The sequence below is a fragment of the Coturnix japonica genome, chromosome Z (assembly GCF_001577835.2).
Source record: "Coturnix japonica isolate 7356 chromosome Z, Coturnix japonica 2.1, whole genome shotgun sequence".
NCBI lineage: Eukaryota > Metazoa > Chordata > Aves > Galliformes > Phasianidae > Coturnix > Coturnix japonica.
Window position 1 is genome coordinate 208,365 of NC_029547.1, and position 23,247 is coordinate 231,611.

Below are 23,247 nucleotides of genomic sequence, written 5' to 3' on the forward strand. Positions count from 1 at the left end.
CCCGTCCTCACATTGTTCTCAATGGACATCAGCTTGCAGTGCCGTCACAATTAGTGCACACAAAGATGAAGTGACGGTGCCCATCCAGCCGGGGCCGAAACCTTCCCCTTCCCCTTCTCATGGGCCAAGGCACACGAGAATGGCCATCTGGATATTAATTTTGAACAAAGTGTAAAGAGGGAATATTTTTGTGATCTAATTCTTTAGGTGGAATTATTTAATTTATTTGTACAAAGAAATGACTATGGAGACAGATGCAAAACAGAACTTGAGAGGCAGAGAGCACATTGTTCTGTTCTTCTTCAGTAAAGAGCCAATTATTCTTCTTTAAGTCCTTTAGTTTCAGGGGCTGACTGAGTAGTTTAAGGGATAAAAGTATTAGCCTTTCATCTGTGGGATTCGAGTGCCAGTCCTCAAGGCAGCCCAAAGCAAAATGAAGTGGGTAGTCTTATTTTTCTTCTTAATGTATTATTATTATATAATGGCATTATTAAACATTAGTGAATAGAGAATTAAAATTTCCGGCACTGACAGCTGATTAATTTTTTAAAGTAAAAAATTTCACTCATCATCAAAAATATAAATTAAATCTTTTAAAGCAACTTTCAAGGAAAGCACTTGCTTTCCTTGGTTGCTGTTTTCTGTAACTATAATACTCCTTTTGGTGATACTGTAATCAGAGCGTGTTTCCTTTTAGCTGTGGAATGAAACAGAGATCTCAGACTCTGAAACCCTAAAGAAACAGTCAGCAGGAGGGAGGGGGAAGGTCTGCGCCATCATCCTTAGCAGTGGAGGGGTCACAAGTATTTACAGCATGTGCTGTTTTCTCTCTTGTTTCTAAGCCAGTGCGAGTGATCTGGGGCCAAATAACCCATTTCCAGAAGTTTGCTAAGTTGCTGCTCTCGTTTTCTTTGTCACCTCTCGTCTGTGCACGCAATGAACAGCACAACATTTACCTTCTTCCCGCAAACATCACCTAGTTAATACTTCAATTTATGCTCATTTAAATCAACTTTAGCTTTAAGTACTTGAACCTACGGCAGAGAAAGGGACCTTAAACTTGTAGCAGTCACATAAATTCCCCTAATTCTCTTAGGCTGTCACAACTGGGCGAAGGATAAATGCTGCAGCTGTGCTAACATGCACCCACAGTAATAAGCGGTGCAGGCAGATACCGCGCAATACTCATAGTGAGGGCCTTGTCCCAGGGCAGCTGCTGGGAGGGTGCTGGAAGTTAAGGGGCTCTGCTGAGCCGAGCCCTAATGGAGAAGGATGGCTGCATGAATCCAAACAGAAGGATCCCCGAAACTTTCCATCATGTCAGCAGTTTTCTGTCATGTCCTAATAGGTTCATTTGAGTAATTTTGTTTTCACTAATAGGATACAATGAATAATATAATCATAGCAGGAAGTTTTTAAATTATATTAGGAAAAATGAATATTGGAATGACAGAATAGAAATATGAGGCTCAAAAAATGCAGGTAAAAAAGAGATATTTGGGGACCTGATTCTATTAGATATTCCTGTGGCATTAGTCATGGGAATGGTATTACTGTCCGTGGCACTGTGTTTGATGCACAGCCTGTAGTTATCGGGGAATGGCAGACACCTTCATCATTCTGGGATGCCTATACGTTGGGAAAAGAATGTGTCTTCCTGACTCATATGTGTTTTTCCCAATAATGCCCTTCTTAGCCTTCCGTCTGCTCACCCTGCGGTAACGGAATGACTACAGCTATATGTTTTCATTAAGACCCCCAAGCAAAACATGCAGCAGACACCCCACTGCCCTCATGCACAGCACCCATGGCACTCTGATGGTCTGGGAACTCTACAGGGGCAATCCATGCACCCCTGGATGGACCTGACCTCAAAAGCGTTCATATTTCTTTCTTGGCTTTACTGTTCCCATATGTTCCCCTTCATATTCCCCTCTATTTGATTCTGAATTCCAGATCCACCCCATGGCACTAACTGCTCTGAAAACAAACATTTAAAATGGTGAAAATTTCATTTTCCTCGCTAGCTTGATTTCAAAACAGAGACACATTTATTAGCACCGCAGAATAAATCCCCTGACTCCCAGCCAGTCGGTCAAGGCAGAGGAGCAGTAGATCCTGGGGTGCACTGAATGCCAGTGAACATTTCATTCTCCATTTTGATGAAAAATCCATCCAAGCCAGAGCACATCATGCTGGGAGTCCACCTGAGCTCCACCAGGGACAGGGGCACACATTACATCACACCTTCCCAGATCATAGTAATAAACAATATTAATAGCTTAACAATATTTATTAATAATCCATAATAGTTATTAATCATATTAAGGCCTTTAGGGAAACGTGCATGTGGTAAAAAGCATTTGCATCACAAGGCTTGGCAGAGTCCAAGGAAGGAGTTAGGGAGTGAAATCCTATGGGAATGTGTTCTTATGAAGTAGTAATATCTCAAACCACAGCAGTTGTAAGAGTGAATGTCTGACCACATCCCTACTTAGAATTAAAATTGCCTTAGCACAGTTAAACATCACTTTGCAGAAAATTAAGCCATATCAGATTGAGGTCACTTGAGTTCCAAATGCACTTTTCTACAATGCCTTAATTTAACCAATTCATTATAAATTCACATCTCCTACTGATTCCAGTTAGCTTTGCGACGTGTCCTGGTGTAGGAAAACTCAAAGGTCATCATCAAATATAAAAATCTGCAGCCACCTACCCCTGTCTATATCTAATAGGTTTGTAAAGCAGCACCCTTGTCATTCCACAAAGTTTCTGCTCTAATTTCCACCTGCAGAGCATACAAAGATGCGACATCAGCACTATGCTGCTGACTTCACAGATGTGTAATGATTTTCATCAGTCTCAGGAAGGCCTGAACAAGCCACGGAAGCACCCTGGAACAGTACACCTGTCTGTGGGACAGGTACTGCAAAGCAATTACTGAGCCTCCCTGCTCCATTTCCAGATGTTGTACCACAGCTTCTAATAGAGATGCATGGCTTCAACGCCACCCCTCTGTGTTCTCCGAGCAGGTAAACAGGAGTTAGGCACCAGTTATACCTTTGTCTGCAACCTTTCCCTCCTTGCACACTTTCCTGCACATAGTTACACATCTGTGGTTACCACATAGGTCCAGTCATTTAGGAGTTTATACAGAAAGCTTAATGATTCTGCAATCACCACTTTCTGCTTCATTTCCCAGCCAAGCAATATTGGCAACATTCCCCTTTCCGTTGAATCTCAATAGCAAGACAAAAGGACGGTGATTTTGTTATAGAATCCCTGAGGTTGGAAAAGACCTTTAGGACCATCAAGCCCAACCCCAGCCCCTCCCACCCTCCTTCCAAGCCCACCGACCATGTCCCCACGTAAGTGCCATATCACCACCATTGTGAGCAGGCCAGGGCTGTGGGCAGGCACATGAGCAGGGAATACAACATCCAAAGTGAAGCAGAGACAGCACATAGAGAAAATTTCTTCACATTCAAACCCTGTATCTCTGCAGCAAAAAGGGAAGAGATCAGTAGTATCTTCCAGCTCTTTGCATGGATTTGGGCATCTCAGAGATTAGGATGGCTTTAGCCAGATACAGCACTTCAGACTCCTAATTTCACAAAATCCCTGTATTACCCTGAAGTTCAAGATCTTTGAGTGACAAACAGACTTCCCTAGATTGTTGCCTAAAGCTGTTAATCCAGATTTCATCTTTTCCTAGCTGATTTTTTTAAGATGTTGAGAAATGTAATCCTAATTTAATCTTGACTCTCAAAACCAGTGGAAATCATTGCCAGGCAGGGTTCCAATAGGCGGATCAGAGACGCAAATTCTCTACCTAGTGCCAGTTCTAAAGCAGACGAGGAGGTTCAAACAGCTGGGCAGGGCCATGCTGCAGCTGAGAGGTGCTGCCCCCACCACGCTGGGGAAGAATGGGTACGTGAAGCTCCTTTGTTTACCTGCCAGGCTGGAGCACCCAGCACGAATCATAGAATCACAGAGCCATGGAATGGCTTGGGTTGGAAGGGACCTCAAAGATCATCCATTTCCAACCTCTCTGCTATGGTCTGGCTGCCCCCCAGCAGCTCAGGTTGCCCAGGTCCCCATTGAAACTGGCCTGGGGTACTTCCTGGGATGGGGTATTCACAGCTTCGCTGGGCAGCCTGCTCTACACATACAGGATAACATTCACAAATTTCAGTTGGGTGCACTCATGTTAGCGCGTCTTATGTTCCTTGGAAGAAGTACAGTCTGAATAATGAGGGTCTCTAGTTGAAAGCAGCATAAAGAAGTCACTGAAATATCTAAAGTGACATTCAGGCCTCACTTATGTAATTGCACCTTTTCATTATTTCAGCAGTGATTTAAAACCAGAGCGTCATACTTACCTCTGAATTTCTGTGCTTTATTGGATTAATTTTGCATGTAAGATACTTAAGGTTACTGTAAAGACAGTCAGTTGAGTGGTTTAAGTCTTACTGATTCATTTATTTTTTAAGTTTTGAATGAGGGAATGAGAGGGAGAATTTATAAGAGATATTTAAGATAAATCATGACTGCTGTTCTTCTTCTGTCCTGATACTGGTTTTAGAGGAGTGGCAGAGCAGCTATGGAAAGCCCCCAGCCTGCTCTTCTCATTATCTAGAGCAAGTTTCGAATTTTCTTAATTCTCCTTAGAAGTCATAGAATTAAAGAATCTTAAAATCCTTTGAGTTGGAAGGGACTTTTAAAGGTCATGCAGTTCAACTCGCCTGCAATGAAAGGGGACACCCACAGCTCCATCAGGTTGCCCAGAGCCAGGTCCAACCTGTCCTTGAAAGTCCCCAGGGATGGGGAATCCACGGCATCACTGGGCAACCTGTGCCAGTGCCTCACCACCCTCACTGTGTTCCATAACCTCATCCAAGCCCCAACACAGACAAACTTCCTTCCTCTGTCACATAAACACTGTCTATAACCAGCACAGCTTCTTCTTCCCCCATGCCTTTGCAACAGCACCCACCATTGGAAGGACAGTACAGCTCCAGCGACAAAACTTTGCTTGTCACCTGGCACTATTCAGCCTCCTGAATGGACATGGGTCCTGCTGACAGATGTCAAGGAATGACTGAGTAGGCAATGTGGATAACCTTATCACATTCAACCTGTGAGACAGTGCTCAAGTTACCTAATCACTGATATGAACTGATGTCAGAGGAAATATTATCAGCTCCCTCTGGGTTTGAGACATTCTCTGTCAAACTCCCTCTATTTCAATAACTTTTCCTTTCCTTGTAATCCACCCCATCTGCCTTTTTCATCAAAGAGCACATGTTTTTCAGGAAAGACACCAGCGAATACATCAAGACAGAGAGAGTGTCTATGGAAAACAGAATAATTCTTCACTCATTCAGTTTAAAAATCCGCCTTTAGCAGCAGTTACGTTCACGCAAATCGTACTGCCTGGCTGTTTACAGGGACGTATCTGGTCACTGCTCTGTACCCAAGTAACCCCACTAACTCCACGTCCACTTGCACTTCCTCTTCTTGCTCTGCCAGTACATATCCTGCATGTACTTGGCCCCATCGTGTTTCACTTGAAGCAGATGAACCAGAGCACAGACTCATTGTCATTTGCTCTCCAGCTGCAGTCTGCCGAGATAATACACTGCTGGCTCCGTTTCTTGTACAAAATATTTTTCATGTTTATTTTTATGATCTTTTAAAAAAAAAATTAAACTTTTCAGTACTTATTTAGACTGCAAATTATTAATGTTTGTCTGTTACTGATTCAAAATCAGTCTTATGTGTTGATACGAGGCTCCGTTTCTTCTCTCTCTTTTTTACCATTTCCCTTTTTGTTGAGGGAAAAAGAAAGTAACGTGCATAAGAAATGGAAATCTGAGTTCCCAAAAGCACACAGGTTCAAAAGCTAGACAGAGGAACCCTAAGGTCCCAGCCTTCAACCCACTTATGAGAACCAGGATTTACTGTGACTTTGTGCAGCAGAGGATTAATGGAATGAATCACCTTACTTCCCCTTAAGATTTGCCTAGGCATGTGATTTGTGTCTGCTAAGCTGGTATAATGATGAACAATCCTTTTTATTAATGTGGCTAAAAATAGAAACTGCAGTAAGACCTTACATAAACTGGAAGTAACACGTGCCAACTCATGCCCAAATCTCCCAGTGAGCTCTTTAGGTCTATGAGATGTTGGCATCAAACAAATAAGTTGACTATTTTAGAAAATATGAAAACACGGTCTAAAGCTACTCTTGTGCTCTGCTCTAAATGCCGTAAGCACAAGGTCACGCCTTTGCTTTGCACAGTTTTCCCACAAAATAATATAATGTTTTGGGTGTAGAGTATGGCATGCACATGGACATCTGGGCATACTTACACACACAGAGCCATGTGTGCACATGTATGCACACACACACAGACACTCGCGCTGTGTTTCACTGCCCTGTTGCAGGTAATGCCCTGAGCAGCACTGTGCAGGACTGCAGTGCATGCCACCCCTCAGTGCCCTGTGGGGGCTCCAGTCCATCCTTCTGTTCCTGTGCAGGAATGCCATCCTGATTTTCTGTCCCCCCTTGAGTCGAATGGAGACAACTCAAACACTGAAGTCGCTGCTGCCTCTCAGATTTTCCCTGGTTACTACTGTAGCTGTAGGATGTGCTGGAGCACACCTCATGACTGTAAGGCTCTTGAATTGATTTCTTCAGAAGCTAAATGACAGTTTTCAGTGTGTACATGCTGTGGATGCCCCCCTGAACTGTGGTGAATGCCAACTCCCACATCCAGTCCAGGATGGGATGGGGACCTGTAAGGAGTTGCTTAGGAGCTGGACTCAATGATCCTTACAGATCCCTTCCAAGTTGGGATGTACTGTGATTCTAAGGGCTAGGGAGCATGGCAGGGATGGCTTCAGTCTGAGAGCAATACCCAAATCACTGTGCTGGAGGAGTCGCACTGGAGTGTGCTGTCCTGTGTGGCACTTGGGATGAAACAAAAGAAGGGCTTACATCATGAGTAAAAGAAAGCACTCACTAACTCACCTAGCTTAAGGTCATGGACATTGCCCATTGCTGGTGAAACGCTTCTTCAAATGCTTTCTGAAGGAGCCATGTAAAGCAGCTCACAAGCTATGACTGACAGAACCAACTTAGAGAAGCTTCTCCTTATGGAAATTATTTTAGAAAACATGACAGCTTTTCTTTAGGTCTCGCCTGTTCTCAGTAAGTTTAAAGACCAAATTAGCAACGCAATCATGAGAAAGAGAATTGGAGACTTCTCCAAGCTGTCAAGTGCATTTTACTGGATGATTAATTGGCAATGCTCTGGCCAACCCTTGGGTCCTGCTAAAGGCCATGCCCCTTGACTTGCACCTGCCACTGTACGACTGATTGCAGAAAATGGATGTCTTCACTTTTTTTTCTCTTTTTTTTCCTCTCTTTTTTTTTTTCTTCTTTTTTTTTTCGGTTGCAGCTGTTAAACTGCTTTAAGAAAATCTTATTTATCTAGAACAGAAACTTGAACTTCTTCTCTAATCTCAGGGGAATAAAATGAATGCAGTTCTCTGTCTCAGACTGACTTATGGAAGCAATAATTTAGAATCTTGAGGAAAGCTGTGATAATTGGACATGATCTTGCGTTCCTTCTGTGTGAGCTTGAATGTCTCTTTGCTTTCATGCCTTCTTCTCATAGACACAACGAGATGCCCTGTGACAGCTCACAGGGGTGTCTGCCCCGGTTGCAGCCGCCAGCCCCATGGCCAGGTCTCGTGGTGGGAGGGTGGGAAGGAGCAGTGAGCAACTACCTACTGCCTGACTATACCCTGCCTGCCAGGGTAGGTATAGGAGGAGAAATTTTGCTTTTACTGTTCAATTTCTAAATACAGAACAAAGCCAAACAGGCAAAACCAAAGACAGTTAACTCCAAGATACAAGGTGCTATGCGGAGTGATTCACTCATATGGAAAAACTGGAAGGAAAATGATAGTACAGAGAAAGAGCAAGCACTCTGGAGATCCCCAGGGAAATGCAAAGCATCATTTGGCCAGTGAATATTTAAAGAAATATTTGGGGTGTGTAAGTGCTGTGTCCAGACATGCTGTCTTCAATAACAAAAGAATCTCCTTTTCCCTTTGTTGTTGCTGGACGTGGTTTCTCACACATGGAAGTACCACACTACATCCTGATCTCTAAGGTCAAGTATATCACCAGATACTTAAAACAATGAGCCAGACAAAAGCGAAAAGGACTCATGCAAACCAAATATCCCAAGTATCCCTGATGCTTTAGATGAAGCCAGATGTTTCTATGCAAAGCAAGCCGATGAATCATCAATTGACTGTTGTATCCTCATAACAACAGCCACATGCAAGATGAGATGGTACCTACCCTCAAACTTAACTCCAGGGTGAATTAAGCCTGTATAAGTTTGTATGCAAAAACTCTGCACTCCGTGGGGCTATCTGTAAACCAAAAAACAGCCATAGAGCTGGCTGTCAGGTGCAGAAGTTCCACACCAGTCAGACACCTTTGGAGGTGCTGCAGTGATCTTTTTCCTTAAGACTGATTTCATGCTTTAAGTCTTCTTCATCTTTTTGTCTTTATTCTTTTTCCTTTTTTTTTTTTTTTTACCCTCTATAATGAATGTTAATTCTCTCTATTTTAGGTATAGTCGTTTGCCAAGACATATTTTAACATTTGAAAACACTTTCTGAAGACCTTGTTGGAAATGGAAGATCTTTAAGGGCCCTTCCAACCCAAGTTATTCCATGCTTCTACCTTGGTGTTTAGAAACAAAGCAGGAGTTATGGTGATGAATGGGAAATAACGGGACAATAAAATAAGAGATGGCAAACCAGCGGTCAGAATCGGCTCTCAGGATATCTTCTGTAATAAAAAAAACATGTAGTATTAGTGATATTAATGTACTAGAAGAGGTAAGTCTTTATTGCAGTCTTTTCAGTGCTAATTCTAAAAAGCTATTCCTCCTGAAAATGAAGAAACTGTAATTTGAAATCTAACATATGGCCCATAGAACATGACACTAGCGTTTCTCATACGTGCTGTCATCATGGACTGGAGTTTTCATGACTTCAACAGGTGAAAACCCGCAGCATGATAGAACCATAGAACAACAGAATCACAAGGGTTGGAAAAGACTCCAAGATCCCCAACGTGCCTCCACCATGTCTGCTGACCACATCCCCAGGTGCCAGGAAATGCCCCTTTGGTCAGCAGTTCTCTGTTTCTCATCTGTGTCGGAGGAAGTAAGGGAGGGCTCCTTATTTCAAGGAAATGTGCTGTAGTATTTGCTGACTCCCATGAGAATTTGGGGCTTCTCATTTACCTGCTGGAATCTGAGATCCTCAGGAGAGACCGTAAGGGTAGGAGCTGGGACTGAAAGCACTGTTAATACTGTAACCCTTACAGACATCTTGGGAGAGCTCTAGAAACGCAGCTCCATAAATAAACCCTCCGTAGAACCCGTAAGCTGCTATGGTATTTTAAACCTTAGGAGGCACCAAGAAGGCATTCCTGGAAGTGTGATCTGCTTGTTACCATGATAGGCAGCAAGGAATGATGATTTCTGTCCTCCCTGTGGTCAGCACCCACCCGGCTGCCTGCTCCCAACCAGGTCCTGCCACATGAGTCGGGGCTGGTCCAACAGGCAGTTCCAATGGGAACTTCCCAAATGAAGAGCACTGCAGAAATGCAGCACCTACTTCCTGCTGGGTGTGGTCAATGTGAAGAAAGCGCTCCAAAATGCTGCGCAAATCCTACAGAGAAGGGTAGGATCCTTTGATCATCCTGTAGATAAATCATCCCTTGTCCTTATTTGTCCTTAGTGGAATTTTTTTTAATGAGTGTGTAATGGTTTGGTGTTTTTTTTCTTTTTTGTTTTTGTTTTTTTTTTTCCTGTGAAATAACAGTAACTGAATTGCATAACAAAGATGTGAACAGATGATTGACCAGCAGCATATTTGGTTCCCTGAGGGTCAGTGCATAAATAACTGTCCCTGGAGCTGAAGCAGAGCTGGCTTCAAGGCAGACATCCCTTGGTGGGCAAAGCATGAGGAGATGCTACACAAAGCCTGCATTGTGCTTTGTGTCTGCTTATGGCGGGGGTAGCATCATTCCTGCAGTGCCTCAAAAACTTCTTAGGTGCATTTTGAAGGTTGCTTTGGGATTTTGGAGGTGAGATTCCACTAGGGATAGGTGACCACAGAGGCAAAGCCCAAGCCAAAAAGGCAGGCTGAGATGAACCATCAATTACCGTTAGCAAAGAGCAGGGATTCTCACTTCTTTTCTCATTCCTGTTCATAATGCAGCCCAGCAAACAGAGAAACAAATAATAGAGAACTTATCACTGGTCCTTTGGAAGTCAATTTCTCTGTGCATTTAACCATAAAAGCAACATCTGCTCTGCTAAATACAGGTGTTTTATATCCTTGTCATTAATTGGAGGGGACATTATGCCATCATACATCAACAGTTAAAGTTGGTTGAAGTGCCACTTATCTCAGGTGCTGTCATTAATCAGATCCCTTTCATCTGGGTGCCCACACTGCCTCTCTCAGCAGCTACCTTACACCCCTTGAATGTTTTCCTGCTTATTCTCCCTGGTTTTGAATTAACAGCTGGGAAATCTGATGCACACCTCCACATGAGGGCAGAAGCCACAGAGCACAGTGTGTGCCGGGAGGACCGCATCCCCCTATCTGCAGCATCTTCATGGTCTGGAGGGCTGCACGTGGAAAGGAGCCCATTAATGAGCCCAAACTGCAGGAGAGTTGTAAGTGAAACAAATTGAGTGTGACAGAAAAAAGTAAAGTATTGAATGGATTTTCTTTCTGAGAATTGCATGAAGTCAAGTATCTTATTAAGTTCAAGAGAATTACATTTTACATGCTTCAGCAAGAGACATGTACCCTTTAGAAAATAATAATGAACAGCTTTTTTTTTTCTTCTTTTTTTTTCTTTCTTTTTTTTTTTTTTTTTTTCCATTCATTTACATACCTTTGATAAATTACTGTAACCAGATTAGGGAGATAAAATAACTAGTCTATTAATTACAATGATTATTATTTAATAGAAAATGGGATTCTGGGCAACGTTTATGGTAAAAGGAGAGCTTAGCAATGCATTATATGGATGTGGTATTTTATCTTGGAGAGTAAGATAAGTGTCCGGCTCCTTCTGCAATCTAAAGAATATGTTCATTACTTGGGCAAGATTTATAAGTATAATTGAGTGTAATATTTTAGAACTATTTGCCTTATTTCACAGTACACACAAGGCAGAGCTGCTTCTTTAATCAGGCCATGTAAATCCCTTCATGAAGTCATCTAACGAGAGCGGTAATTGTAGGGAAATCACCATTTAATTTTAAATTTTGCAAGATGATTTAATTGCAGTCCATCCTAAACTTCACAGGGCGTGCATGGGTAGTTTTCTGGGTGTGTCTTCTCATTTTACATATGCCACAAGTAAACCCTATAACATCTAAATGCGTACCTATGTATATATACATATATTAAATACTTGCACACGTGCTTCTGTGCACACATAAACTGGCCCTCTCAGGGAAAGCAGTTTGAACTGTGTCCAAAAACAGGAGACTGCAGTATGTCACAACCTAAACACAGAAGAGGGAGGAATGGGAGTTACCTAAATGTTCCTAAATAGAGTGTTTTATGGCTCTGGACTCCAGGCTTTGTGCCTGGTCCTCAGTTCTCTTTGCACAGATTTTGAGAGCAGGCTCTGAAGGTTTTTGTACTGGATGTCAATCTTACAGTAAAAAGAGTGCACCCTGATCCCAAGGATGCTCTCCTTGCAGATTTTTCCCACAGCTTTGCCAACACGAGGGCTCAGCTTTAGAATCATGGAGTCATTAAGGTTGGAAAAGACCTCACAGATCACAAAGTCCAAACCCAGACTACCCTCATGATGCCCTCTGACCATGTTTATCAGTGCAATGAACAGCATGGACTTCTCGTGGTTGTTGACACCAACAACCTGAGTCAAATCCAGCCAGACTTTGGCACAGCTTTGCATCAGCCTGAGAGCATCCCCAGCAGCCATTGGAAAGTTGTGAGGAAAAAGGTGTAGTCTGAGAAGTATTTGCAATAGGGAATGTGACTACTCTAGATGCCACCAGTTCGTTTTATGAAATGTATTTAGGTAAACGACTCCTGTCCCTTCAAACCATGGCACAGGACCCAGATTTACTGGTTGGATAATAGAGCTGAAGCTCATCTATACACTAAAAGTGTGAATGGGAATTATTGATTGAATCACTTCGAACAGGAGGATCTCATCCCCAGACAGGAGCACAGAATCCCCCTGCGTCTCTCAGCCATGAATGCAAACCCTGAACAGGACACACTCATTTCAGTGAACTTTTCCCAATAGTCTTAATCTCCCGCAGCAAAAGGAAGAACCAAAGTTAGGAGCAGGAGAACCACTCCCAGGCAGGGGAGCCCCATGGGATGGGGGCACAGAATCCCACCCCCAGATCCAGACCAGGCCTCCTGCATCTTCCTCTCTCTGCCCTCCACAGCTCATCATCTCAGGAGCCATTGCTACCCTTCCTGCACTGGTCTTGTGCCTCAGATCATCTGTTCACACTCACAGCATCCATCATCTGCAGCCATACTGGGTAACATTCATTTTGGGATACACCAGCTCACTGCTTATTCCCACGTTTTATTTTTTCCATGGACCATCCCATGTGCTGCAGTCAGTACTGATTTACAGACCCCTGCAGCCCCTCCACAGCTACTTTTCCAAGCATGTCAGACAGCCGTGCTGGGCTGACCCTTCCTCCCAGAGCTGAGCCTTCCCCAGCCCTGCACTGAGCTGACAAGCAGTTGTTCTTCGCAGATCTGTCACATCTGGTTTTATTCACACATCTGGCAAAAAGACAGCGATTACATCTATTTTCCAGCTCTCCTAAGTGTTCCTGCTTCACATCCAGACAGAGGAAGGGTGAGGTCAGGCAGGAACAGTGCTCTCTGACAGCCCCGTGATGGCTCTATGCACCTCTTCGGGGTGCTCCTGCACTCAGGTTATAAATCATGACTGCAGCTCATTAGCTTGCAGGCATCCCTGCGCCCTGCAGCCAGGCACAAGCCCCCACCTCCTGGTGGCAGAGCCCCTCTGCCCCAAGGAGGAACCCACCAGGGGCTCCCCACGTGCTGCTGGAGATACTCAGGTTGGAAGAATAATGACAGCCACCTGCCGGCTCTTATTGCTTGGATATTTCACACCAGAGATTTGTTGTATTAAAGGGCACTGAAATTACTTATGTCAGGTAACTGAATTATAATTAAATGCTATGTAAATTATGAAAATACTCTTATGGCAATGGGGAAACATAAATGATAACATAAGACAGCCCCTTTATGGAATTAGCTTACCAGCAGTGTTTAGCTGTGATTTGCCACTGACTATTCCCACTCTCGCTGGCTATGGCAGCTCTGAGCTTGTCCCTCCTGCTGTCCCCTCTCTACCACCACCCAACAAACCTGCCATACATTAAACAGAATTATAATCATAATTCTGCAGTAATCATCCTAAAGCCTGATAGTACGATACTGTTGGCATCCTGAAGCCCAACAGTATGACACCCAACAGTATGGTTGTTCCATCATGGACTGGAGCCTGGCCACATGTGGGGCCTCCCCAACATCAGCCTGTGGATTCCTGTCCTGCTTCCTCTCCCTTCTCCCTCCACTCTTGTCCAGAAGCTCAGTTTCCATAGGAGGGAGGTTAACAGCCCCACCACCAATACAACCTTCACCTTCTCCAGCCTGCAAAGCCACCAAGCACGAGCCATGTTCCTCCCAGCCAACACACACATTCTTGGAGGCCTCTGCACCAGGGTGGGCACTGGTGGAGAAACCAGCTGTATAGAGCTGAGTGGGTTTGCACCAGGAGTTTGTAGGCATTTGCCAGACCCAGCAGTCTCTTGGGGAAGTGCTAATCAGCAAGGAGCGGTGAAATAAAAAGGAGCTGTGGTTAATAATAAACTAAACACAGTGGGTGAACAGATTGCACTAACTATTGCTGTCTCTTTCTGGGTTTGGGGTTTTGGTGGGGGTTTTTTTGGGTTTGTTGGGGTTGTTCTTAGCTGATGGTTTCCAGCTGGGACTATTAACTGATCTGTGTGTGGAGCTATTTCCTTACTCGCCTGTGCACCCATTGGGATGTTTTATCTCAAAGCAGCAATGCTTATACAGTAAAGTGCATGCACAAACACACACATATACATAAAGGCCTGGGAATAAAAAGTGTTGATATCCTGCATACACATCAGCGTAGTTTCTCAGAAGATTTACTCTGGGACGTTTCTTTGGAAGCCGATGTTTCTTTCTTAGCTAGGCTGGACCAGTTGCGTAAAGACTTGGATCAGAGAATTTACTTCTCTGAAAGACTGCTGAGGTACTGGCACAGTTGCTCAGGGAAGTGGTGGAGTTCCCTTCCATGGAGCTGTTCCAGAACCATGGAGATGTGGCACTTGGGATGTGGTCAGTGAGCATGGCAGGGATGGGACTGGGAGACCTTAGAGGTCTTTTCCAACCTTAATGACTCACTGATTCCATTCAGGAACATGATATAGGGCTTGGGGGGAGTAGTTGAGGTTAGGCTTGGTGATCTTGGAGGTCTTTGTCATCTTTAATCATTCTGGAGAGGATGTTTCCAGCAGCTTCATCCATCAGTAACTTCTGCTTCAGGTGGTGTACCTTGTGGGACACCTTCTGCCATCTCCAAACACTGCCAGTTTTCATTGCAGCAGGGGGACACTGTGCTCCTACAGAGACCTCTGCAGTCCTGGTGTGCCTGGGTCCCTCTCATAGGGATTTAACATGAAATGGGTAGGACATTCTATACTGTGCCCTCTGTAGGGAACTGGGGGGAAGTGAAGGAGTATGCATATGAGTGTGCCTGTGTTAGTTTATATAACACTTTAACTAACAAGCTATGATCTTCTCCAGAACAGTAGATAAAATGGAAAATGAAATATAGGGCAATAATTCTGACACTAAGGCGAAGTTGCTGGTTTTAATATACGCCTCTTTGCAAGCAGATAGGCCATAACATGACAATAATGAAATATAAATGACCTACATAAAAAAAAAAAGAGAGAGAGAGAGAGATAAAATCGGGTAATTACTGGAGCGTCAGTTCTTTACAAAATAATTGGTAATGACCTTTGATAAAGAAATCACTTTTGTGATATTGCTGACAGTACGACTTTCAGCTCTCAGAAAGCCAAGCAGCTGGCTCCAACGCAGGGCCAGCCCCGCTGGGACCCGCAGCGGCGGGGAGCCGTGAGCTGTTGGGGCAGCGGCCGCAGGCATTGCCCCGCAGAGGGACCACGGCCCCGCAGGGCTTCCTGACAGCTGCCCACCAGGTGTGTGAGATGGGATCAGCAGATTTTACAAAAAAGCAAAGACATAACAATAATAGCCCAGACTCCTACTGAAACCATGCTGGCAGCCACCGAATCTCACGGTTTCACGTGGCAAACCTTGCAGCACACCCACTCCCCTTCCCTTCTCTGACCTGGAGGAGAATAAAAAAAAAAAGATCTTCACACTTCTTCTAATACCAGCTGGTTCATTTATATTGCAGAAGTTTCACAAAGCGAGTACTGACAGCGATATCCTAAACACAGGTTAAGCTCATCACACTCACCGCCTCGGTGTGTGCAGTAGGAAATTGTAGCACTTGCATAGATTGATGAGAGTGGTGTGAACTGTGATGGTGGAAGTGCCCTCCCCAGCCAGAAGCTTGGTACATAGAATCATGGAATCAGATAATGGTGTGGAGCTGGAAGAAGTCTTAAAGGTCATAGAACCATAGAATGGTTGGATTGGAAGGGGCCCTATAGATCATAGAATCACAGGACAGTAGGGCAGGAAGGAACTTTAAAGATCTTAGAGCCATGGAATGGTTGGGTTGGATGGGATCTCTGAAGATCCTTCAAGATCCAGCCATATGGTTGAGTCCCACCCTGCGTTGCCCACTTGCCATGGGATGATAATTCCCCCCACTGGATCAAGGCTGCCCAGCGTCCCAACCAGCCTGGCCTTGGACACATCCAGGGACTTGAGCCCAGTGAGTTCACATTCATGTCAGTGTTCAGGATGCTGATAGATAAAGGTTGCATTTCTAGAGGATATTTCACAATTTTCTTCTTCTTAGACTGAAAGCTATTCGGAAAACTCAGAAAAAGTGGACAACAGGGCAAAAGGTGGTAATGCAGGGGCACAGGCTGCCCAGGGAGATGGTGGCGTCCCCATCCCTGGCGGTGTTCAGGACCCATGGAGGTGTGGTACATGGAGACACAATTAGTGGGCATAGTAGGGGGGGTTTGGGCATGGGCTTGGAGATGTCTTTTCCAGCTGTAATGATTCTATGATTCTATGCTTTGATTAAATTAACCTGTAATAATAAAGCAAGCAATAGTAACAGCACCCAAGTATAAACCCACTCCATGGACAATCACAACTCCTTTCTGACTTTACAGATCCAACATTTTGGAGTGTTTACTCCATTTGGAGAGAAAGAGGCTGGCAAATGCCTATGTATGCGTCACTGGCAGCAGGAGGAGCTGGGGACAGCCATGGACATTTGAGCACCTCATCCCCAGGCTTTCAGATCATACCAATAATGCCCACAGATTTTGCCATCTCCTGAGGCTGATGGAGGAAATTAATTCCCCCCAACCTCAGCATCCTTCCTTGGACGTTTTCATTCCCAGGTGGATTTTCACCTCTCACATCCAAGCAACTCCACAGATTCCTACAGAAGAGTGGGTGTAAGGGAAGTGCAGCTCAGAGATGGATCTGCAGAACAGGGAGATGAGGGACACAGCCCACATGAGCCACCTTGGCCAAGACAGAATGGTTTAGCCAATAATCTTGTTGCTAAAATAAAGTAAAATAAAATAAAATAAAATAAAATAAAATAAAATAAAATAAAATAAAATAAAATAAAATAAAATAAAATAAACAGTGGGAAAAATAATCATGTTCTTCCAGGGGAGGGAGGAACAACAGGCAGCCATGGGAGCAGGGAGCCCTGTGAGCATGGAGCATGCATCTGCAGCCGACAGCTTCCAGCTCGGACAGTGAAAAAGCTCCTGGAAAATCAGATCTGCAGATGTGAGCTTTTTTATTTGTACTTAGAGGTGCTCCCAGTTTTCCTCTTACGTGCTGTCTACAGGTTAAAGAGAGGGAGCTCTTCGCTGTTCCAGCAAGTTGGTTTTTTTTAATGATGTGTTTATTAATTTACAAGCTTTACATACAGACCCGCCCCAAAATGCTGCAATTTGCATGTTACTACAGAACTTTGCACAGTTTCTGAGCTGCTGCAGCTGGAACAGCGGTTCCAAGCCCCAGAATGACACTCTGCAATACATTGGTGCCCCCTGCACAAACAGCTCAGGCTTTTTTGCAGTGCTGGAATCCACTGCATGGCCAGATCAGCAAAGAGATCAGCTGGGAGAGCCTGGCAAAGTGTCACCAACAGGACCCATATGTTACCACAGTGCTGACCCCAAGGGTGAGCCCAGGACCGACCCCAAGGCTGTCCCCAGGGCTCGCCAGGGCTGATCGCTGTGCTAGAGCTCAGTGCTGCCTGTCCCCACCTCTGCTGCCTCCTCCTGCCAGGAAAAGGAGATGGAAAGCTCAGTGTGAAGGGAAGACAAATACTGCATCAGCAATAGTCAGATTAAAACAGACCAGTGAGAGAAACCCCAGAATTTTTACTGACAAAATGCCCTTTTTCTGTGACAGTCTCAGGATTTGGTGGGATTTGGCGGTAATTTTGGAACAGTATTTGCACAACCTAATTCTAGAGTTGGTGGCAATATAATGGCGTGAGCTGGAAGGGATCTTTAAAGATCATCTAGTTCTAGTCCCTAATCTAACAGACTTACTGTCCATTTCCACTATCTCCAAGATCAGCCTGTAATACTGTTCTAATTCAATAAAAAAATTAAGTACAAGATGCTGGGATTCCAGTTCCTGCTCCCAGCTCCCTCTGGAAACCTGGAGCTCACAAGCTCCGTGATCCTCCCGTTGGAGCACAGCAGCCCCATTTCTTGTGCAGGGAAGGGGAGGAAAGGTTCATCACATTTCCGTTTCAGAGAAGGAAATATTAAAAAAATAATAATAAAGATAGAAAGAAACAAAAACAGAAACAGGTGCTTTAAAATTTTCAAGGTGTAAACTAAATTACAAGATGCCCAGGAGTGTGCAATAGCATTTCATTGTTTGAGTTTGGAATAAAAGACAGATAATTAGGAAATTGGGAGTCTATTAATTTTCCAAATTTGCTCATGCAAGAAGCACTGAGCTATGGTGATATTTGCTTACCTCGTCATTATGCAAAAATATATTAGCTAATTATTTTGACTAATGCAATTAAGATATGCATATTTAGCATAAACTATACAATAGAAATGTTACAGTCAGCAATTGCCAGGTTGCACTCATGGGCAGCAGAGAGGCAAAAATCTCAGCACAGTCTCTGATGGTAAACCATAATATTGCTCCTATTCTGCCTGAACTGTTATTATTAGTTCTGTAGCAGTAATTAATTTGCTTTACAGCACGACTAGGTGGCACAGTTAGCAGCAGTATTAATTTTTGTTATGAGCCACCTGAAGATGTCAGCTTTTGAGCAGTAGTGACTGTGCCTTTAATTGCCTAAATCAGTGGAAATGCAGTAACTCTTGCAGGGATCCAATTAGGACACTCAGTATCTCCTCTTTTTGCTCTTTACAAGTCCATCACAGAGCTCAGTGCCTCTGTGGTCACTGTTTCATTCCCCTCTTCTGGGGGAGTGATGAAAAGCCCAGGTCCAATGCACTGCTGGGTACCAGTGGGTTCAATGGGTCCCAGAGTTTTTAGGTAGCCAGCTTAGCTTTTCGCTGGTTTAAGAGCACCCCAGATCCTCACTGCACTGCTATTTCAGGTTGGATGTCAGGGACAATTTGTTATCCCAGAGAGCAGTGATGCGCTGGTACAGGCTGCCCAGGGAGGTGGTGGGGTCCCCATCCCTGGAGGTGTTCCTGAACAATGGAGATGTGGCACTGGGGGACACGGTCAGTGGGCGTGATGGGGTGGGTTGGGCTTGGGGATCTTGGAGGTCTTTTCTAGCCTTAACATTTCCAATAGTCCTATGGAGGATCCCTGGGTAGAAAAGAGGAGCGCTGAAATAACTGGAGGCTTGAATTCCTTCACTCAGCTGCACCTCCAGGTTTGCTTAGCGCTGGCTGTGCTTCCAGCAGAGTCATTCTGGCTAATTCCTACACTAACCATGTGGACTGTCAAATGGCTTCTGCTGTATTTTGTTGCCCTTTCAAATATTTCTCAAAGAGTGGGCTGTACCATCTGGTGGACAATCTGCCTGTGCGTGCAGCAGCGATCCACCTAGCGCTGCACTGCTGGGCCCAGGCAGCCACCAGCACCACGGAGGAGCCTGTGGGGCTGTGACAAGCATAAGCAGCAGGGCTGCCCCAGCTGCATGTAGCCCCTGCCCTGAGCAGGGCTGGCTGCCTACACCCCATGTTTTCCATGGACCTTCTAATTGAGTCGCATTGCCCTTTGCAGCAGAGCCATGTGCGGGGAAGGTGGACGGCGTATCTCTTCGATGGGAGCTGTTCTCCTGGAGCCACACCACCAAGTTTCGGACCTGTCTGCTTTCCCTTTTATTGATTTTTGCATATTGCACATTCACAGTTCCTGCTGACTCCACTCACTTCTCCCTCTCCACAGCACGCTCTGATAGAAGTTGCCAGACAGGTTAGAGAAGGCAGATTATACATTGCTGACGGTAAGTATAAATCCTCATTTATATCTTACCTTGTAAGGAACAGAATGGTCTTAGGAATATTACTCAAATAATTCCTTATGGATCAGTCTACATTATGTTATCAAAAGCAAAAGCCTTCAAGATCATAAGAGGAAACCATTAATATTGCCATTCATCTCAAAATGCACATATCAGCCAGGTGTGAGAAGATCACAACGTTGAAATAATCGCCTTAATCACAGCAGAGCCCTCTCCCCCTCTGCATGCATGTGCAAAACTGCACACGTCTGTATGCTAGATGTGTAATATATCCACTATATATATCCAATCTATACATATCCATCCAATATATCCAACCTCAAGAAATTACAAAATTGAGCATGGTAAGACTGAGCCCCTCTGTTGCACTGCTCCCAAACCCTGTTGCCCTCTGAAAGCTCTCCCATTTTCATGCTACAGAATCTGCCCTTTGGCCCTGGCAAGCACAAACACATCAGCAATACAATACTTTGGCCCACAGCTGGGCAATGCAGGTCATGTCTTAATCATAGAATCAGAGAATTGCTCAGGTTGGAAAAGGCCTTAAAGATCATCAGGTCCAACCTCATATGCCCAGGTGTGAGCTGAAAATGGATAATGATTCTGTAAAAACCTGCTGATCCACCTATTTCTCTTGCACATTCCAGAAGTTTTCAAAAACTATTTATTTACCATCTTTATTTGCTTGTTTTGGGAGCATACAGTAGTGTGACAGCCTTTCTACCTTTCTAAGCCAGGGTCTGGAGAAACATGGAACAGTCTTGCAAATAGGGTTTCCTCCAAGGCAGCAGAGAGATCAGCCCCAAAAGTCAAGGGCACAAAAATTAAGATAATTCTGATACTTGTGAAGCTGAGGTCCCCTGCCTGGTCACCCCATGGTTCCTGCCCCACATAGGCATTACATGCTGAAGAATACACAGATGGATCACCTCTTCCAGACTAATACAGGAAATACTGTACCATAGGATCATGGATTATGGTTTGAGTTGAAAGGGTTGAAATTTGAAAGCCCTCAGAGGACAGCTGGTCCCACTCCCCTGCCATGAACAAGGACAACCACAGCTCCATCAGGTGCTCAGAGACCCATCCAGTCTGAACTTCTCCAGCAACAGGGCACCCACCACCTCTCTGGGCAAACCTTGCCAGTGCTTTATTGCCTTTCGCACACAAAAAAAGACCCAAAAACTTGGTGATATAAATCCCTCAAAACATGACAAGTGCAGAGACATTGTATAATGCGCCAAGGACCACCAAGCTCCTCTGTCCCTGTGCACGAGGCACTAAGCCTCATTCATGGTCGAAGCCTCTTTTGGAGCCCCACCCCCATGTTATTCCATTCAGACATCCGCAAATTCTCCTGCTGCCAGCAGCCCTCCTGGTGCCAAGGCAAGGCACTCCTCCCACCCCAGCAATTTGTCCTACTAGAGAGCTCCTCTCCCCTCGAAGCGAAGGGAATTACACAATGTGAACACACACCAAGGAGAGCCTGGACTCCTGAAACCGTGCTGGCATCCAAGAGATGTTAATCTTCTTAGGTAATGATGAAAAATGCAGCGGAGATGATGATGTAACTCACCGAGGGGGAATAGGAAGCTGTGGTGAATGGATGGCTTGAGTTCTTCTGTTTATCCCATTCTCAACTTAATGACTGCTCCCAAATATTTTTTAAAGGGCTGCAAAAACACGCCCCTGTAAGTAGCCTTTTCAGTGCTGAGAAAAGGAACTCACACCAGCAGGGACAGATTGCCTTTTTCTTCTCTTTTTTTTTCCCCCTATTTAATTAATTCCATGAGGAGAACAGAAGAGAAGAAGCCCTGGGCGCACTGACACGGGACCACAGGTGCACTGTGTGTAATAACACACACCTATAAAAAAGGTGTGCGAGAGCCTGGCAGAGCGCGCTGCCACTCCATGTGCGTGTTGTACTGAAATATAAGGGAAAGGCGGTAAGATTAAAAAGTACCTCCTGGCTTCATCCCATAAGTGACTCAGGGACACAGCTGTGTTGAGGCCAGCAGCTCTGCCTGTCCGCACGCACTGGGAAGCACCCACAGGGCTGTCGCCGGGGGTGCCTGTGACACGGGCAGAGCATCACAGAACCACAGAACCATAGAATCATTGTGGTTGGAGAAGACCTCTGGGATCCCCAAGGCCAACATCAACCCATGGGACATGCCCACTCCCCACAGTTCTGGAACACCTCCAGGTATGGCAATCACACCCCCTCCCCAAAACCCATCCCTGGGCAGCCCATGCCAGCACATCACCTCTCTCTGAAGGATAAATTTTCCCTGCTATCCAAGCTGAATGTCTTTCCTAGTATCCAGCCAGGGTTGTATGGGGGCAGGGGAGGAGCTCGTTCCCAAGCAGCTCCATTCCTGTCCTCAGGGATGTGGCTGGAAGAGGACAGTGGGGCCAGGGAGCCCCATGGGATCAGACTACACAAGGCAACCTTTCCCATTGCCCCAGCACTGCTTGTGCACGCAGCAGGAGGACAGGGGTGAGCAGACACCCAAAGCCTTTACCAGACGTTGTATCTCCTGCCCACACTCCAACAGAAAAATGCCACGCAGACCTCACCTGCAGCTCTGTCTGAGCCCCAGTGCTTGCACGCTGCAAGTCAAACTGAGAACTATTTATTGTGTGGGGAATGCGCTCCATAATTAAAACTTTCTGCTATTAGGGAGTTTATGATGCTATAGGAAGCAGAGTTTATGGTCACTGAACCAGTACTTGATTCTGAGGCTGCAATTAACAAATCACAGAAAGAGTGCATCAAAGTGCATCGTTAGAGCCAGAGTTGCCCTCCTTTAATGAAATGCTAGCTTTAGTAGTATAATTATTAAGATCACCATTTCACTATTATAGTAATAACTGTAGATAATTGCACAATATTATCTTTCACAGAATCATCTTCTCTGCATAAATTAAAAGGTTCAAAATATAATTCTCAGGGCAAAACCCTCCCAGGAAATCCATGGGGAAGATCAGAAATAAACAGCAGAAGTGATGACTTGCCTTGATTGCAGCAAAGACATGTGGCTTCATCATGTGTTTCTTTCATAAGGTGGTATCTCTGCCTAATTGGCCTACAGGGACAGAGCAGCACTAGAGAAGAATAAATTGTTTGGCTGTGTGACCGGAGGTGCAGGGAGTCCAATAGAGTTAAATCGTGGTTACAAACAAAAGTAATGGTTACATGACATCGTTGGCTCTATTTTTAATTAACTGCCAATAAAGCTCTACAGCAATTACCAGTTGCCCCAGTCCCCACCACCCATGATATATAGCTGTTGCTATTAGTTCTGTTGTTGCTGTTGTTACTCCATCTTCTGGTGAGGACTGAGAGAAGAGCACAGCCTGCTCGCTTGGATCCCAGAGAATCA

At 44.8% G+C, this 23,247-nt stretch overlaps 2 long non-coding RNA genes across 2 annotated transcripts; one reads left to right on the forward strand and one right to left on the reverse strand.

Moving 5' to 3' along the window:
- Nucleotides 1–8,600: 8,600 nt before the first annotated feature.
- On the reverse strand, nt 8,601–21,921 carry LOC116652520. Its single transcript, XR_004305632.1, has 3 exons — nt 21,825–21,921; nt 13,414–13,521; nt 8,601–8,881 (listed from the first exon to the last, which is right to left on the reverse strand). It is a non-coding gene; the product is annotated as an uncharacterized LOC116652520 (long non-coding RNA).
- A 42-nt stretch (nt 21,922–21,963) lies between these two features.
- LOC107305725 lies at nt 21,964–22,859 on the forward strand. Its single transcript, XR_001551875.2, has 2 exons — nt 21,964–22,067; nt 22,816–22,859. It is a non-coding gene; the product is annotated as an uncharacterized LOC107305725 (long non-coding RNA).
- The last annotated feature ends 388 nt before the right edge of the window (nt 22,860–23,247 follow it).